At 30.1% G+C, this 21,118-nt stretch overlaps 1 protein-coding gene across 3 annotated transcripts in view; it reads left to right on the forward strand.

Annotated features, from left to right (window-relative positions):
• The window catches only part of osa (trithorax group protein osa), a 528,215-nt gene that overhangs the window by 300,411 nt on the left and 206,686 nt on the right, over positions 1–21,118 (forward strand). The gene's annotated exons all lie outside the window — the stretch shown is intronic.

Genomic DNA, 21,118 nt, shown 5'->3' on the forward strand with positions numbered 1-21,118 from the left:
TAAGTAAAAGTTCTTGGTCTTCAAAGAATTCGTTAGCTTTGGGTTATCATAATGTTAAGTTCATTATAGGTTGGATGAGTACATAAGTACTTCGTGTTCATTGAAATTAACTGCTTTGAAATAATAGTAGAGCATATCTTACATTTAATAAATTTTTTAATTTTAGACATTAAAAAAACATGCAAATATAAGAGTACGAATTCAAAAGTACCTTATTTTAAAGATATTTAAGTTTAAATTTATTTATCGTTACTTGAAAATTTAGTAATTAAAAAAAAATCTTCAGTACCAAAACTATTGATAGTATCTGTGCAATTTCAAATATATATCGTGAAATAAAATGTATGTATTGAATCACTGGTGCCTTGAAAGTTTTGTGTCGCCGTTTAAAATGTTTATTAACGTAAATTAAAGCTCAATCTACGTATATTTTCTTGTCGAGTATCTTTTCAGAAAAACCCAAAATAGTGAGTCAGTATGGTGGCCACCATACATAATGTTATTTTTGTTTGCTTTTTCAACAAGAAACTTAAAATTTATGAACCTAGAAAGAATTAAAAAAACTATTTCCATAAATGATACAATGGGTTTATTTTAACTGATCGTACACTAATTTCTTAACTAATACTAGCTGTTAATGCATAAAACTATGCAACTTTTTTTTTTAATTCACAGCATCTGACATCCGCTTTTATAAGTTTGTCTAAAAATATTTTTAATAATGCTTAGGACAAATCAGTCAATGATTTTGTGACCAAATACTGCAGAAAAGTATCATTAAGCTTAGTACGGGGGTTAAGTAAGCTATACTTAACCCTCATATAGACATGATTTTTGTTTTTGAAACAAATTTTTACATTTATCTATAATTATATCAAAGTTTGTAGAAGCGATACGTACCAGTAATTTTACGAAGATTTCTGATGCGCTGAATTTGAATCTGGCTTTACAATTGCTCTATTATGTGAGATTTTAAAAACATCCCGACCAATAAGTGCAAAAAACACTGTTTTTCGACATCATTTAGGTTACTTTACACCCCACAATATGTATTATAAAAAAGCCACTAGCACTACTTCTTTTTTTCAACTCTACATTAAATCATCTACAAATTTTTTTTACCGATGTATAACAATATAAAACTTGTTCCTGCATTGATCTATACGGAAGAAAGCTTTCAAATGTGGGAAACAAATTTCAAATTGTTACATCTTCATCACGAAAAAGATTTCTTGGCAATATAAAGTTTAGATAAAAAAAAAATAATACTTTTAAGCAATGATAGTAGTTTACTTTAAATATAAATTTTTTGTGATATTGACTAACCTTAAATATGTTCAAATACAGTATTTTTTGAAATTCTAGATTATGTTTTATCAACAATCTGCTCGATAGGGTAAATCTACAGCCAGATTTGGATTTGCCGCACAAAAAATCTTTGGTTCCGTACATCAGCATTTGTGTTTCCAGACCCTTGTTTAACTATTTTATATATATAGAAGTTTTTTATAATGCATAAGTTTTCCATTATATTTGTATATGAGTTATAAGTTAATCTTCAATGTTATTTAGGTATGGGTATTATTTTGAAAAGCTTAAAAAAAGACTGCAAACACAGTTAAAAGCCTTGTGAAAAAATGAATTTAATTTGAAAATGTAGATAAAGCATTTCATTAGTTATACTCTCCTAAAAATGCATTTTTTTAAACGTATCAGTACAGAATTCGTTAAATACATATTTTCTCACACAATCCGTAGTGATGATGAAAAATTTTTGGGTTTAAAAAAAATATTTTTAATATTACAAAAAATTCTACAATATATTCATCGGCTTTGAAATAGATTAAAGGTACAAAATTAATTTTGACTTTGTTTATGTAAAATTACAGAAGTGATTTTGTTATACTTTAACTTCTTTGTAGCTTCGTATTACTTTTATTTTAGCATGTCGTCGAGAAATTACTAGTTAATTTGTCTCCAGTGACCTTATGAATATGTATAAACCAACTTAAAGATAAATATCAAATTAATTTTCAATAATTTATAAAATTGCAATTTTAGGGATGATTTTAGTATACTCTAACCCCCCTTAGGCATAATATTACTTCTCTCCAGTATTTCGTCACAAAATTATTGTTCAATTTGTCGTAAACTAAACTATAAATAATTATATACTAACCTTAAGCAATACTATTCTTTTGTTTCAAGCGTTACGAAAATTCTTCAGTTCAGGGGTAGTTTTGTGATATTACGAATCCTGCGTAGCCTAATATAAACATTCGACAATATATTATACATTTGCATTACTAATATATTGATCTTAAATAATCATAAGAGTAATTACATACGAACTTGCACGAATATAAAGTGCCACATACTTGATGAGCAAATATTACTGATAGGGGTAGTTTTTATCATATTAACCCATATGTAGCTTTATAGTAATAGTTTCGTAAAATAACAGGTTAAATCGTTTTCGACAATAACGTAAAAAAAGGTTGGGGGAACAATATGTATGTTACCTGTATAATAGGTAAAATAGCCAATTTACAGGTTGTCTCACGACATTTTTTCCCTGTATAGTGGAGAAGTACGATTTTTGCTTTTTATCACACCTAATTCTTGGTCAATTTGTTATGAGTGTACTCCCTTAAAAACAAATACAGATAAACAAAGAAAAATAGACGTAATGCGCTTAAAATTATCCCAACAATATTTAACGATAGGAGAAGTTTTGTATGATTTCAACCCGTTCACAGCTCAACAATTATGTTATGATGGACTGTACGACAATGGTACTAATAAATTTGTTTTCAGTTATCTTACAAACAATTCATGACGATCTTATCAGAAGCATAATAGTGCGAAAAAAAAACATATGCATGTATATCAATTGTGGGGGTAGTTTTTAGTTAATTCAACCTCTGTGTATCCTCATATTTGTGGTTTATTTCTACTTAGTAAAGTCGATAGTAATTTTATACAAAGTCCAAAAAATATAAGTTATTTGACGAGAAAAAATACTAAAAACTGCAATTTTGGGGTAAGTTTCAAAATTTTTCAACTCTTGTAACGCTAAGCGGTACTTTTTCCGGGACTTGCTCACAACATAACTGGTAAATTCGTGAAATATAAAATAAATTATACACCAACTTACAGAATTGTTATTAATTTATTTTTTACAGTACGAAAATTCAAATTTTAGGCGTAGTTTTGTACTATTTCAACCCCCATGAGACCCATAATGACCCATTTCAATGTAATTCGTTAGAATCTTGCTATATTTTATAAAAATGTTTATATTTAATTATTGTTAAGTCTTAACTAAATAAGTTAGACGAAACTATGTATCATTTCTACCTTTTTTACAAGTTTTAAGGGTAGTTTCACTCTCCTCCACATCTTTTTTCTGGTCGGGACCATTTTTCTGGTATTCCTTGTGCATTCCAAAAAAAATCATGTCGATCGGTCCATAGTAGTCGGTGCTATTTTATTTATGTACATAAAAGTCCGTTTCGCCGCACTGTGCGGCGTACCTCCCTTCAGTACAGTCTCCGTACACAGAGACTTTAAGGATAAGAGTCAAGCTAACTACAGCCAGCTTTTTATCATCAAGAATAATAATAAGGAATAGCTGGAAGTTTCACCACTGGCCCTCTTCAGGGCCATAATAAGTATTTACGTTCCCTACTTAACCATCAATCTCATCGGTATTTTTAAGGGCCACCTAAGTTTAAATTACCTTGTCGATAAAAACATTCTTGCTACCATTTCTGGAAGCGATTCGTCGACTCAAACACTATGTTATCTAAAGACGGCCACTATTAAACCAAGTCAGTCATTCACTGGCAATCGTTACGAGTGGAGTTATTGTTTGCAGGGCTGGGAACCCCAGTAATAGGAAAAAGGGGCTTTAGACACCAACGTCTTCGACGTTATACCAGGAGCCGTTGGGAAAGATCTCTACAACTAGCTCCAAAGCTTCAGACTTTGTAATTTTTCTCCCTATCAGTACCAAAGAAGCTGTATGAATTCCAAACAATTATATTTTTAATAAGAAAATTTTTGTTCTAAGAAGTGTCAGGAATGTATGTAAAATTTCTTACTGAAAAAGTTTCACATTACATGTCAACACACTACGGTGTTTCATTTAGTAAATCTCGGGCAAAGCCATGACGGGGGCCTCTAGTATACATATATATTAAATTCTATTTCAAGTGTAAAAAGCAAAATCATGATTAATTTTGTTGTCAATATTGTTTTCATGTTCTTAAAAATTTTAAGCTTATTTTAAGCGTAATTAACATTGTAGATTTTTAGAAATTATAAAAAAAAATAACGCATTTTCACACTCATTGTAGTAATTCATAAAAATGAAAAACGTACTTACGATGAAAGAAAACAAGCATATCAGAAAACTTTTTATTAAACGCCCAAGTCCCTCTAAATTTTATGAATCGATTTTCCCAGCTAAATGTTAACAATGTATATTTGTTTGTAATGTTAAAATACAAATCTAAGGTGTCCAATGTGACCAAAGAATTTTTTTTCAATAAAAAGATAGACATTCGGCTCTTTAATGTAGAATTTAATATTTTTTTACCTCAAATAGGTTTATGATTAAAAAATTAAACACATTATGTGGTACTACTTGCATAGCAACACTTTAGCTAGGGGCCTAAGGTTTTCTATCTCAAAATACAAGTACCAATACTGCTGTTGTTTATTTTAAACGCAAACAACTTTATAACATCTGAATGAAATAAAAAAAACTCTCAAGTATAGGCTTAAAATATACTATTTCAACGATAATGCTGACGGATGGAGCCTAAAGTCATTTCCACTGGAAGCTTGTTAAAAAAACACAAAAAACTCTAGAATTTTGTATTTTTAGAGGTTACGTTAGCAAAAATAAACTATATCCAGGGTCGTAGGACTGTGACGAGTATAAACACACAATTCAACAGAAAGTTATTGATCGTATGTAAGCATAACAATTTTTCTTTTTGCGAATTATAACCTTATTTAATGCAGATCCAAAAAAAAATTTGTTTTACCTTGAATTTTCTGGCCAGGTTGGTGCTGAAAGTGATTGTGCTATAGTTTTCTTATGTTTTACAATTCTGTTCCTATGTTATGTCCGTATAATGTTTTTCCTATGAAGACCTATGACTTTTTGGAAGAAAAACGACATAAAACGGACACACCGTGCTTCATGTTGGAAATTTTATGCTTTTCTCTCAATTTTCCGTTTCTTGTGATTGAATGTAGTTTTTTTTTTTTTCGTGATCAAACCTTCAGGCTTATTATCTCAAAACAACTTTTATTCTATTTTTTTATTATCTTTAAACGTTTTATTACCTCCAATCATGTTTTAATCTATATAAATGTCTTTTTATTAAATTTTCTAATCCAAGGAGCAATGATTAAATGCTAATGTTTAAATTAAACTCAAGTAAAATTTTGTTTCAATTATTTTAAAATTTATTGTAAATTCATAAATTTTATTAATATATATTAAATTGTACATTAACTACATTGAAAGAAATTAGCGTTCTACAGGTATATAGTGTTAATAATAATAAGTTTTTATTTACTAATATATAAACTTAGTACATTCTATTTTTAAGTTTTTTTGGATAATTTCATTGATAGTGTCTTCCATTGTACAATTGAATGATATTTATTTCGTTGGTAATGCCGTGCCACAAATTATTGGTAATAAGTTACTAACAAAGAAACAAACAAAAGTACTTTTCTTTAATACCAGACATATAAATTGAATTGTTAAGGATCGTATAGCATTAACGGTCAAAGAAGCCTTGACATTTTGGGAAAAAGCCAATATACCCGCGCAGATGTTTGACAGATGTAAAAAGTTAGACAATTTAATTAAAGAGTACAGAAAGATACAAAAAAGTATAGGTGTATCTAGTAATGTGAATCACGAAGAAAATTTTACTGCTAAATTAAGCTTGTTATTTAATGGGGCATATAGAGATGTTTTCAATATTATAACTAATGAACATAAAGATCTTCTCATAGACCAGAGATTGATGGAACCAAAATTATGTGTAGCAGATTTTTTTTATGAAATTTTGTTCGATACTCTTCAAGGTATAGTCAAGTTTTAAAATAAACTTATTTTATAAAGATTTATAATAAAGATTTTATTTTAAATCAAATGATTTTTCAGAGGTAACAAATACTGAAATTTTTTCAGAAATGCCTTCGACTTCAGAGCAAAACGTATTAAATTCGAAGGTGGTGCTTGAAAGACTGATTTTTCATAAGATGGCTGATGAACGTGGTAAAGTATTTTTTGATCACTTTTTTCTTAGTAACAAAATTTTTTTAGTATTTCGGATTTTAAAAGAATATTAACTGAGTTCTAGGTTCATAAGTCGCTTTTTAATCGAAAATGAGATAACTACTTGAAATAAACAGACAAGTTTAGTTTTTATTAATAATATTGTAAGGCTATCATTAGCGTTTGTCGATACATATTTCATAATTACTTACAGTATCAATAATAATGCTTTATAAAAACTTACTTTAAAAATTGTTAAATTAAATAATGTAAATAATAATATAGTAACTCAAAATCTATAAATAAAAGCAAACTTAATGAGTTATTTATATTTTTTCAGAATCAGAGGCACTGGTATCAAGTTTCGAACAAATATCATCTTTAGAACCATCTGCTAGTGAATCAAGCTCACAACAAAGCTCTGTTTCACAATGTAACTTATGAGGTCGTTATTACCAACCAAAAAGATCCCGAGGCAACATAAATATCATGACAGAAGATAAAGTGGCAATTTTAGATTTTTGTCAGATATCGTACAGAAATTCTGTACTATTAATTGGCATCATCGCTAATACTGGGGGCCACGATATTGAAAATCTTGTTTTAAATAAAAGTTCATGTAATCGAGCCCGTTTAGCGGTTGGACCAAGAAAAGCTTAGAATTTTAAAAATATATTTGATTAAAATTTGAAAGCAGATGTTATCCATTGGAATGGTAAAGTCATACTTGACACTTACCTATTCTCGTTAGCGAAGGTAAATTAGAAAAAAATTTTAAATATACCAGCCCTTCCTAATAAAAAATGTATTATAAAAGCTAATGATACTGTCGAGGCCTTAGACTATTGGTGTCTAAAAGACAAAGTGAAAGCTTTGTGTGTTGGGATACAACGAATTCGAATTTGGGAAATATAAATGGTGTTGCGACCATTTTTGAGCACTTTCTCGATACAAGTTTATTGTATTTACCTTGTCGTTGCCATATTCATAAACTCATTTTAGCGTCCGTTTTTAACTAAATTAAAATTTTCTGAAACTGAAGGACTAGATAGTTCATTATTCAAGAGATTTCGTGATGAGTGGCTTAATTTAGATCTAGCAAAATATGATGTTAATGAACTCAAAGATCTGCATTCATCGTTATTTCTGCGAAAAGACAAAGTCATAAATTTTGCTAAAAGATGTTTAAAAAAACAGCAACCTCTTGATCACTACAAGGAGCTACTTAAATCATGCTTAGTTTCTTAGAAGCATCTCTGAAATATTTAAAGATCCGTAAACCTAGAGCATATCATAATGCCAGATGGGGGTCTAAAGCTATATACAAATATATTCATTTCGTAGATTCTTTTATATTAGTGCTGTCGAATTGAAAAAACTCTTTGATATTTATTTGTTTATTGTTTTTGTACATGTGGAAACCTGGTTCTTAGCTCCAAACGCTCCACAAGCTCCAAAAAACGACTTGAAATTTATCAAAAAGCTTTATGATTATGCTATCGTCGATGCTTTTATATGCAATGCTGCCTTGACAAAAAATCAAAAGCCATTTATGGTACTTGTCCCCCAAGGCAAGAGCAATGTCATTCTTTGATAATGATTTATCTCTTACAGTCAAGTATCAGATGGTTTTACCGTTAGAAAAAAAAAATAGGGATTACAATGATGTACCTAAAAAAAAAGACATAGTTAATAATACCGATTTACAGAATTTAAAAGATATAGAGTTGGATTATTTTATAAGCTCTCAATCACTTTTTTTTTTGACAGATTTATTGTTAACTAAGACTTTTTATACACTCATCGTAAGATTTGGTCTTCTAATGAAGATTACTTGAACGGCCTAAAGATCGTAAAAAATCTACATGTGTTTAATGATGCAGCTGAAAGAGCTGTACAACTTGCTGCATAATAAATAAACAGGACTGAAGATAAAAATCAAAAATCAATTTTAGTACAGAACGTAAGTCAATTTTGAAGAGATTTTGAAGATTTACGTACACAAACAATAATAAACAAAATTGAAAAATCAGAAAAAAAAATTACATTTAAGAGAAAATTAAATGTTCTACAGAATTTTGAATAAAAATTTCATTGTTTCGTATTTAAATGTTTTCATTTGATTCCACTCATTCCTTTTAACTCATGAAATATTGTTTTTATCAAGAAGTTACTTAAATAGTAAAGACGTGGATAATTGGAAATAATACAGAAATCTACAAATCACTGAATTTTATATTTAAAAATTTTTAAATTTTCATTCAGATGTATTCATTTTGTGTTATTTGACGCAGTATACGTAAGTGAGGATTGTTTTGAAAGCTTATTAGAGCTAAAAAGGCACTTCGGTTGTAAAAATAACCAAAAAACAAAAGTTACTTGCTGTAAAAGTTTTTCTTACGCTAGTAAATGTAAATTTCGAAGCAAGATGATTCGAATTCTACGCTAGATTTTACCATAGAATTACTATTTTCATTTAGTTACAAGAGTCGAAGTGAGCTTAGAGAAAACTTTAATGCCAAAAATCATAAAAACAGCCTTTAATTGACTGTTGAGCATTAAAGAGCATTCGATCAAGTATAAAGTGTGGACGTAAATTGAAAATACGTTTTTTTATTTCGGCACGGCTTAACAATCTTTTTTTTTTAATTTTTACAAGCGCGATCTTCATTTTCCAGCACAAAAAAAGAGATCTAGGGGGTGGAACAGTGAAAAAAAAAAATTGGCAAATAAGAGACACCCTTATATATACACACAAATCTACTAGTTGATTTCTTGTCTCGTATATACAAGCAAATTAGCTAAATTTCATATCAGACTATGTTTTTACCAAGACTACGTTTTTATTGTAAATGCCGCATTGCCCAATTAACCTTAAATATATTATTTCGTTATTTTTATGAATATGTTTAAAAATAGCATTACAACGAGTTAAAATTTTAAGCGCTATTTTGTGGCTGAACCAGAAAAAAGCAGCGTGTGGGACTCGGAGTCCCCCGGTAAGAACGAAGCTCTCACATGTATGTAGAAATCACATGTACATACTATAAAATAACAGGTTTGTTAATACATGTGAGTTCAACACGTCTTTTTTTCGCGGAATACGGCGGGATATGTCTTTCCCGTACATTTATCAAGTATGAAAGGCTCGGGAACTTTTTCTCAACTGAATTACAATTCTAATGGTTCTTTAAAACTAATGATTATTAAGTATAAAATATATTATTCGGTTAATAAAAATGAGAAACAAATAATGAAATACGCAAGAAGTTATTTGTTAATTATATCGTGAACTTTAATCATAGAAATAGAAAATGTATTGATGCAATCGTTATTAAAACAAATGAAAAAATTTGAATTTAATAAGAAAATTTAATTATCCAACTTTCTCATAAAAATTAATGGCTTATGATAACTCAAGTTCCTCTGTATGCGCATTGCGTAAGATGCAAGCAAAAGATGGTGCCAACACACATACACACATTCAGTCTCCTTAAACACCTTTTTGTGGGTCGCTTCGTATGCTCGTACACGCGTGTTCAATTTTTGCTCTCTGTATTTTTTTTTCTAAATTAGTATTTAAATTTGTCACCAATTTCCTACTCGTTATGTGATTGTGATGCCTGGATTTAGATGAGTGTGAGAATCGCGTGTATGCATGTCGACCAAAAAAGTACTCTCATTTATTTAAATGAAATCGGTTTGCATAGATTCTTTTTGCATCAGATCCGTAATCACATTCCTTTCAATTTGGGTTTGTTTGTTTTTTTAGTCAGCGAAAATGGTAGTGCATGCTTTTTTCTTACACTTTCTGGCTGATGGGTCCCTGTTCCCAACCGTCCTTATACACAGAAAATACATAAAGCATATACATTCTATGGTAACACGCGATAAAGAACTTCTTTCTAGTAATCTAATTTTGTTATGTCCAATAAGTTTTATTAGGTTTATTGAACCGCTTCAAATGATCAGTGTTAAACTGCACATTGTTGTTGTTTAGGTACTATTCGTTTTCTATTATTATAAGGTATGCCTAAATAGTGCACTTAAGTTCAGAATACTATAATCTACCATACTAGTAAATTTCAAGGTATTTTGTTGTTACTTACGTCAACGGGGCAACGTCTTTAACTAGCAAAAGAATGTATAAAAATATAGTATGTGAATAATTTTGTAAGTCAATGATGATGAATTATTTAATTTCTTAATGCATATTTTTTTTTTGTTTTCAAAACGTTCTTAACATTGTATGAAAAAGTATTTCGTATACCGTACCTGTGTAAGTACATACAATAACTACATGTATATTATTACATCATACCCTTATCTAACGCCATGTATTTGCCACACTAGGATCAATCTTTGCTAGCTAGAGTGTCAACGTAGGAAATTTGTGATCGGGGTTTTTCGATGTATTACTGGGTTATATATTATCTTGAAAATTTCTACATTTTTACTTCATCCATTTTATTTTATAGTTTCTTGTCTTATATCGTTTCCAAATTTTTGCGCCGTTCAGTGATGCCAATAAAAAGAAAGAGAGAGAAAGAGCACTCGCCTACTACCGTATATCTTGAATAGAAAAATCATCAGGGATCCTGACGATAAGATCTCGAATGAATCTGAATTTTTGGTCCATCTCAGATCTAATTTATGCCCAGATATAAATTTGTCCTGGATCAGACTATTCATAAAAATCCGCCTGCTACGCTTGTATTCTTAAAGTAAATGTTGCCCTGTTTTGTATTTTTTTCTATTTCATCATTAATAACTTAAAGAATAGACTCTATACGAAAAAAAAGCAGTAAATTCATTAAGAATGAAATATATTAGAATAAGTCAAAAATAACAAAAGTAGCAAGTGTAAAATTCCTAGTACAACAATCTGAAATTAGGTTATGGGTATGAATAATCATCAATAATGTCGTACAACATAGTGAATCATGCGAATCAAAAACAAAGATGTCTTTCAAAAATTTAAAAGTTAAACATAGTTTTGTAGAGGTTCCGACAAAAAATGAAAAATGTTAAATTGTGCTAAAAAATTACTTTTTTCTTTAAGTAGATTATATGTCCGTACTAATATTTTGCATATTTTGTTCAAGACGTATTTTAAGAAAAAAAAAATTAGTTACACAGTTTAACATAAACTCTTATGGGGATCAGTAGTTAATTGGATTTGAACTACTATTTAAGTTAATTAAAACGTTAATTGATGATGAACTATCTTTTTACATATAGCGTTATTTCTGTTTCAAAACATGAACAAAGTATTGACTGTTAAATGACATTGTTTATTTTTACAATTTTTCCTCACATAACCCTAAAAAAGCCAAATTAAAACGAAATATATATTTTCGACATGATCTTTAACTAATTAATATTTTTTTTTTTGAGTTCAGACTTAAAGATCAGGTCTGTTAACTTTGATAAATATTGTAAAAAAAGTGTTTATTTTTACGAATAATAAAATGCGAATCAAACTGACACGACATTGTGACGCGTCTGCAGTCGATCTTTGTGTTTGACTTGAATTTTGAATCTTCGACTTCAGAACTCAAGAGTATACAACAGATTTATTATTGACTAGGTTCTTTTTTATGCGCTGCAATTAATGCTATTTGTAATGTTCATCACGTAACTAGCAACATGAATCTCATTTACTTTTTTTTAAGTTATTGAAGTGAGATAGTATATTTAATTCATTGCGACTCTATTACGATGGTCAAAAACTGTAATCTTTTGGTAAAACGTTACTATACAATACATCAAGATCTTGTCAAGTGCCTACAAATTCTGCAAAATAATTTTCCGATAAAACCAAATTGTCCGATGCTTTGGCTTCAATGTAAAATATAATTATTTTAAATTCAGAAATCCAAAAAAAAAAACGTAATAAAAACTACGTAAAAGTTGGAGTTGCCGTATTGGAGCAAACACTTGTAAAATTTAAATCTTCAGGTGATAAGCAAGAAAAAATACTACTACTTACGCTTGCCCCAAGATTTTCGAATAGAAAAGACATGATGAATAAGTATAGATGTACAGAGCGAAAAGTTACAGCTACTCTTGGTCTTTTTAAGAGGTTTACGAAGAAGACAACGTCTTGTCTCATGCCTGGCATAAATGATTGTATTTCAGTACAAGGTGACACTGGAAATCAAAAAATGTTCAAAAGTGATATTTTGTTAGAAATTTGAACTCATTACACATTTTATTCAATAAAGACAATAAAAACATGCCAAAATTTGCGGAGATTCGACCAAAATGTTGTGTTTTTGGTGATACTCGAAGAACTCACAGCGCTTACGTTAACGTTCATCATTAAAATGTTAAATTGTTGTAGAATGTGTCGAAGAACAGTGAATAAAATTTGGTAAAAAAGGCGTCAAATGGTAGTACTGTCAAATTTTTTTATTAAAATAAAAGTTGACGGTTTAGTTATTTGGATAAACTACCCCGACTCTTATCAGGCACTACACAGGTTAAATTAAAAAAGAACAACTAGAAATAAATAATGAAAAATAAATAAAAGCGTCTCTAAACAAAAATTCGTAAGAACACTGTAAAATTGTAAGAAACTTACCATATAAAAGCCGACAAAGGCAATGGTACAGTCGTCATGGAAAAAGACAAATACATTAAGCAGGTTCCATCCCTCACTTTAGTCCATGCGACGCTCTCTACAGTTTGGTATGTCATCTGTTTTTTTCACTCTCCTGTGCAAAACATAACGTTTTGTGTTTGTAACCTTGCTTATTAATTTTTTCTTTTACAAGAACCCTCAAAATGTTTAATAAAATTGAATTCAATTATTGAAAATTATTTTATCATTGATGAAATTTTTATCTAAAGTTCATTGTTAATAAGCGGGGTAAATGCAATAGGAGCACTTAAAAGGACGATAGCCTATAATCTTACATGTAAAAAATAGCTAAATATAGATATTAATTACTCGGCTTCTAGAGACCCTCGTGCCTTCAAATTTTGACAGCGTCATTTTCATGACTTTATTCATTGGTAAATAAATTTTCGTCAACTTCTCATTGTTAAGTCTGTAATCGATAGAACTTCCTTAATGTAGTAAAAGAATTACTGTCAAACCGTTAATATTATTAAAAAATTCTTTCAATAAACGTATTAAAGATACTAAAAACATTGTAAATACCTGAAAATAATATGGCACATTTGATTATTTAAAACATTTTCTTAGTAAAATTTACATAAAATATCTTGCAAAATGTTCTGGCTTAGATAAAATACATTAACAGAATTATCTGGTCAGAATCATAGTGTCTGCAAGTAATGGTCAAACTTATAATTTCTCAATATGCGCAGTTCCTGGATAAAGTCTCATCTCGTTTCGATAAAGTCTCATTTTGTCTCGGTTTCATCTTGAAGTCTCGAAAAAATCTCCGAGACCTCTGAGACTCTTGGAAGTCTCGAAAAAATTTTCGAGACCTACGATACTTTTGTGAGTCTCGAAGATCTCGATGAAACTTTTTGGGAAGTCTTGGTGTGATTTCGAGGAAGATTTTCGAGATTCTTGAATTCTTTCAGTGATTATCGGAAAGCTTGTACTGCGGTCACATACATGTCTACGTGGATTGCAACAAAACTTATGCGACACAGTAATACGGTTTTAAGTTTTTTTCGGTACGTATTATATGTATTCTCATAATTTATGTGACCACAGTTTTAAGCCGTGATCTGATGAAGTGGCAGTTGATGTAACGTTCAAACCTACGAGAGGGAGTGAGATGTGCTTGGCGAAGGTGGTAGGCCATAGGTTAGGTTACATAATGTGCGTCAATACTTCGCTGCAGCGTGTGTAAAGCCCATGAGATATTTGGAAGCGAGGAAAAGATGCGTGAAAGATTAAAGCCTTCGACCTTCCTTTCACTCTCACGATTTTATATGAGCTACACGCAACTTAGTAACGCAATAACTCACAATGAAACACACGGTCTACCACCTCCTTCAGATCGCGGCCTAAGACTGTGGTCACAAAAATTTTAAAAGTACATGTAATGCATACCAAAAAAAGCTTTAACAGAGAACTTGGACTGCGGTCACATACATGTGAATATGGATTGCAAAAAAGCTCACACGATACAGTTGTACAGGTTTATCACTTAATAAATTGAAAAATCTTGAAAACCTTCCTCGAGACCACATCGAGACCCCATTAGTCTCGAAGTCTCGAAAATTTTCTTCGAGACCTCGAAGACTCACAAAAGTATGGTAGGTCTTATAAATTTTTTTCGAGTCTTCCGAGAGTCTCAAAGGTCTCAGAAATTTTGTCGAGACTTCGGGACAAGACAAGACTTCAAAAAAATTTCGGGACCGAGACCCAAAATTTCGAGCCAAGACGAGAAAGTTTCGTTGTATTTCTCGGTATTGCACATGACTACTAGCCAACAAATATTTATCTTAGAACTTAACAAAGTTAAAAAAAAAGCAGCCTTTATAAGGGCTCACAAAAGTATTTCTAATTATGCCCAGAGTTACGAGAGGGTGAATTTAAAGCTTAACTTGAAATGCATCAAATGTATACAATTTGAGGCATCAAGAAAGTGATACAGAACATTCATCGAAATTAGAACAACTACGTCATAATTAACAAACAAATAATTCATTAAAGGACAATTGACTTCCCATTATAACCCTGACATTAGTTACTCAAATCTCCCAGGTATTCAAATAGGTAGAGCAATATGTATTTGTAGTTATTTTTGACTTTGTTGCTGTGGTGGTAAAATTTTTTCATCAAAGAGGAAACATTTTTGAATATGCATTTTTTATTAGCTTGAAATCAATACAACTTTATCAAATATATCTTTTTATGTATGATAACATAAGAAAGTGCAAATTAACGACCTTTTTAGGGTCCATCACTACTATACAGCGTACGCAACGTATGGTAATTTTTAGCAGTACATTACATTTACTTTTTCGTACATTATTATTTAACGAAAACTGTGTGGACTTCAGACAAAAAATTTTCTGATTAAAAATTTTTTTATTTTAAATGGTGTTAATAATAGATGCAAAATTTACAAGAAAATAATATTTAAAAATATTTTACATTACGTGTCAATACACTAAGATGCTCCTCTCAAGACGATGCCGCTAATTCATCAGAACCATACCCTTTATCTCCTTTATCGCCTTGTTTCCCAGTTTCGTAACTACGAGATTTATATAAATTTTTTCTTTTCTTTGTTTGATAAATTCTCTAATCTTGTTCTGCTTACCTTTATTTCTCATATTTGCATATTTTACTACGACATTTTATCTGTTCTCTCCTTAGCTTTTTCTCTTTTTCCTTCCTATCTGCTAACTCTCCCCTCATAATTTTTTTATCATTTGATCACTATTTTCTGCTTTTTATCTGTTTACTTTTTTTTTAAGCTATTTTTCTTCTGTTTCTTTTATCCAATATTTAAAACAAGCTACCTAGAATTTCCTTTATTCTACTTATCCTATCATTTTTTATAACTATTACACACTGAAAGATATTTGGGCTTAGGATATCTCCAACCTTACAACTACCTGAGCTCGATAAATTTCTTACTTCTAAAATTTAAAAATACGACGGACATCAATCTAAACTTGGTAATGTATCAAGTAAAAAAATTTTGAAGTATCTTGTTTACAAATTGGAGGAATAGCCGTACGTGTTTAATAGCATCTGATGTCGACAATACGTTGGACGCACAGAGCACGACGCTGGAAGCATCACACCTTGGAGTTGGTAAGCTGAGCTTCCCAACTTGGAAGAGAAGAGCTCAACATTAGTGGAGATCGCTCGATCCTATTATCGAGCTACAATACTTCGGCATTGAGTAAAAAAAGTATAGATAGAGACTAAAATATCTATGAAAGAGAAAAAACGTATATAAATGTCCATAGATATGTATATGTAACCTTAAATATATACAAATTTCAAGACTCATTCTCTATACACTATAAAAAAAAAAACTCTCAGATATAAGAAAAAAACATTTTAATAATGAAATGTATAAAAAATAGGTTGTGCTCTCAGAAAAATAAAACTACTTATTAAACAAAATTAAATTACATCTTTATTATAAAATTTGATTTTTTCTTCTCCACAAATATTGTTTATCATTACCAACACTAAATGTCGTACTTACTCAATACATACAATTCTTGCCCCTTTTTTGTTAACGAACATGGCCCTATTTCGTGTATACCTTCAGCGAAAACTTCACGAGTCCTGTTTATATTTATCTCGACTTTATAAGCGTGATATTTGAAGTTAATGTAGATATTTTTAACTTTACAAACTAAAAAGCATGTCGTTCGTACATGACTGTAAATTTTTTCAATTAGATTGAAAACAGGACCATAATCTTTTACTTTTGTAACAATAATATCACCGAGAGGATAATTTTTTCGAAAATTTCAATAGATTAATACATTTGATCATTTGATACGGTTGCAAAACTATGTTGCGTATCTAATAACAAATTACTATCCGGTTTTCCTATAACAACATCATTTTTTAAAAAATCTGTTTCTTTTGCAAAACACTGTTGGAGTTGAATTTCAATTGCAATGGACCATGGTGCATTTTGATGAGAGCTTGAGCTTTTAGCGATACTTTTTAACTTTTTATTCTTACGCTCAGATATCATACCCCATAAATTAAAAGGTGGACCGGTTCCCTTCAATTTTTCTGGCAAGTGTTTTGACAAATGCATTTTAGGCTTCAATGGGCCGAAATACTCAACGTATATTTCATTATGCTGCATTATAAGTCTTTGCATGTGAGCCATGTTAGATGGCACCATTACTGGCGATAGAATGTTACCTACAGTTTATCTCAAAGCCATATATACCTCCAAATATTTGTTACCATCTAGTACTAAGTCTGCTACGGCGAAACATGTGATTCTGCATGAACAAAAACTCTCAGCTTAAGATTTCCTTATCCGTATTTGGGTTTGTAATTCGTCTTAGGAATCTTTTTAGTATCTTTCGTTATTAAACAAGGTTTATTCATTAAATGCTTCCTATGGTCAGAATTTTCAAGTCTTTTATTTAGAGTTGATAAAGAAAATACTTTATCAACATAAATCAAGGCTGGTAGAATACTAGATAATGAAAATGGTATTATTCTCTCTCCATAATCATGCATAATATCGAGGTACTTATTTTTTGTAATACGAAGTCCTGTTTAAAAATTAAAAATACAGTCTTCTCTTATACCAGTAGATATCGATTTTTTTTACATCTCCATTATAATTGGCGACAGTCTTTAATAAAGCTTTATTTTCAACAACCATACTTTGACACTTGATATATGTAGCGCGACAAATCCTGCAATGACGAGTTGCTGCAAAACTTTCTACAGACTCTTCTATATTATTTATATCAAGATTGTCACCAAGTAATAGCGTTCACTTGAAAAAAAAATCTGAACTGTAGAACCGTTTATCTGTAACGAAACACCCTCCCGACACTGATTCATTGTTGATGTCGTCAATAATTTTTCCAAATACTGCCTTACTACCTAATAATTCATGGTGTTGAGTATAAAATATACCAGCTAATACATTGTTTAGATATTTATTCGATGAGGAGGAAAAAAAAGTAAAAACAAATAAACTCTGTCCAATTTTAGTAGCCTGGCATAGCTCTCCAGCGGATTACCCAATTCAAAATCGTCGTAAAACAATCATAATGGAAAAGTGTTATTTTTGCAATTACTTTAATTTTTTCGCCATAACGTTCCTTGCATAAAATTTGAAATGACAAAACTTTCATTTTCTAGTGCTATTAAATACTTCTGAATATCAAGTATTGATTCTAGCATTTCTAAAATTTTTCTTCCGTAAGCTTAACAAGCATGTAAGTTTCAAAAATATTTTTTTTTTTCTACAGCTTTTCTACATCAAGCTCTTCGTTTTCTGTATTATCGTTATCTTTCCATAATTTTTTAACAAAATTGGAAACTTATAAATATATACCCTTATTGTTAATGTCACAAATGTGAAATGCAAAAAATTGAATAATGTGATTCACAGCTTTACGTAGACATACTCTACTAATCAATAATTACTTTAAAAAAGCATCCATCCCTTCTTTAAAGGACTGGAAAGAATACTTGATTTGTTTACTAACTACTATGTCAATAGTTTTTGCGTTGTCCAATTCATCACAAATTACTAAGAATATACTAATACTTGTCAATCCGAGAGATTGATGAAAAGCGATTTGTTTTCATAAACTCTTGTAAGTCTTCATCTCAGTTCAAATTTTGTGCATTCTTAAAACATGAAAATTTATATATTTTTAACTGTTTATTTTTCACATATATGATCATTTTAGAAATGATATCATTAAACTGTACCTCCAGATGACAAAACAATAAATTAAAAACGGTTTGCTTGAAGATAACTATTTTTGTGCTCAAATAAACTGGTGGTACTTTCATAAGATGTATTAGCTCAAGAAAATAATAAATGTCGCTAATACCTACAAATTTTAAATTTAAACTGCTTTTAGTACGACTGAGTAACTTATAAATTTTTAAAATTTAATCACACTCATAACATTTCCGAAAAGAAAAATCATTATCTTTACTAATAGTAATGATTTAATTAATAGTTGATTCTCATTTTTTCAAAAAAGCAGTCGATTTATCAGGAAAAAGGCGAGCAAAATTCTTTAATATCTAAAAGAGAAATAATAAAAGCTTATAAATATTATCAAGCAGCTTTTATTATCAATTTTGTATTATTAAATATTTAAAAAAACACGTTAATAACTAGATTTTTACTAGTAAATATCCAGAAGGAGAATAGAGCTAAGGGTAATAATCTATTATTTCTTGAATGAATTGTTTACTATACATTTTTTTACATTGATCGATCGAAGTTTCCCAAATATCCACTACATTTGATTTATGAATACTTAAAACTAAAAAGTTTAAAAAAAAAAGTTTCTTGGTTTCTCTTATTAAGTAAACTCTCTGCATCAGATAAACTTATAACGAGTGTCCTTATCTGTTCCTTTAAAAATTTCGAAGTAAATGTACTCGCTTTTTTCATGTTTATAAGCAGTGTATAAGTTTTTAGTGGCACTTACTTTTCCTGTACTTGGAGAGTACAATTCCTGTTTTAAGTTATTCGGAAATGTTGCACATATTAAATCTCTTAATGATAAGAATTTACTTCGGCTTATGCCATAATAATAATATAATTATTAATAAATAAAAAGACAATGTTTGTTATTCAACAAATTCTAATGAAGGGGACACATGCGACGTATGACTGAATATTTATTGGGAGATAGAATTTTAAAATCTGTTTAAATTTCATAGATCATGGGTCTTTCGCACTTAAAACACTATCATTTGTATGAAGTTTAAAAATAAGAAATATTACACTGTACAATTCTTTTAACTAATTCATCAAATAATTTGGGTTATAAATTTCAATAAAAAAAAAGTGTTTAAATCAGGAAAAAAGGGCTATCAGATTCTTAGTTTATTATTGTGAAGCTTAAATAGTATTAATATGGTTTTTAAAATACAATATCATCTGACTTGTGGTTTCCTTGAAATTATTTATTCCCGATGATGAAATGTGCAAGTTTCATGCAATATACTTGTTAAATAAATGTGATTCTTGGGTTTGAGCTAATTCGTAAGCAGCCAGTATTTTTTTGCCTTCGTTACACTATTTTAGTACGTAAAATAAGGAGGTCGATTTGATACAACTAGTAGATGGCGATGACTTTACATCTAAAAAAGGAGAGGGGGTAAGAACTCAATTTTTTTATTAAAAATTTTCAAAGGACATCGTAAGCGTCAAAGAAAATATGAGGCATTTCACGTCAACTGTCCTAGCGCGATCCGTGAGCACCAAAACATGTACTTTTCAACTCGCGATTGCGGTATTATAAATAACTGAGAATAAATAATGAAAACATAGGATCGACGTGTTTTTTCTTTAGCTTTTCGGTGATGAAATCGGTTTTTTGAAAAAATGACGATTTAACTTAGGAAAAACACAAAATGTGTTATATCTCAAAAACGGCATTTTTAATATTTTTTTAACCATCGCCAATCGAAAAAGCAGGTTTTTTTACGTCGGTATGGCAATTTCCAGAGAGTACTTTTTTATTTTAGCGAGATATTAAATGACAAAGTTGGGCGCAACGACACAGCGGCAGCGGCTGCTCGACTCGCGCGATAGTATGCTATATATATGTTGCCAAGCAAACATGGTTAGGTTGCGCTGTTTTGATTCGACGCTTCGATGGATGTTTGGATCGCATACTTTTCTTGTTAAGTATATTTGTAAATAAAGTTGTTTTTATTGACACATAAGTTAAGAGTAATCGACAGATTGATAGTTTATCTTGAATGGAGCAGTATTTAAGTTGTGTTTTATATTTATTGCTCGTTTTTGAGGTTCCATTAACTGGTAACCAAATACGTTATTATGCACGCAGAAGATGAAATGTGAGCTAATTTTACTTGCCGAGCGTTACTTCGCTAAAACGCTTATAAAGGATATTTTTTAGATAGTTTATAAAATTTAATTCGATTCTTTTTACGTAGGTGAGGCCTAACTTAGAGTGAAATTAAAGTACGTCGTCGTGTCTACTGAATTGAAAAGTCGTATGCTTCTTGCTTGCTTTGACAATGGCTTTCTTGTCTCGGTGCTGTAATCCCTTGGAATTGTCTAATTACAGCAGTATATTCAAGAATTTGTTAAACTTTCCAACTGATTTTTGAGAGACACACCCTGCTGTTTGTTATAGATCAAA

The sequence above is a fragment of the Copidosoma floridanum genome, unplaced genomic scaffold (assembly GCF_036245765.1).
Source record: "Copidosoma floridanum isolate Cflo_tuat_1 unplaced genomic scaffold, Cflo_Japanese_pri ptg000008l, whole genome shotgun sequence".
Classification (NCBI taxonomy): Eukaryota; Metazoa; Arthropoda; class Insecta; order Hymenoptera; family Encyrtidae; genus Copidosoma; species Copidosoma floridanum.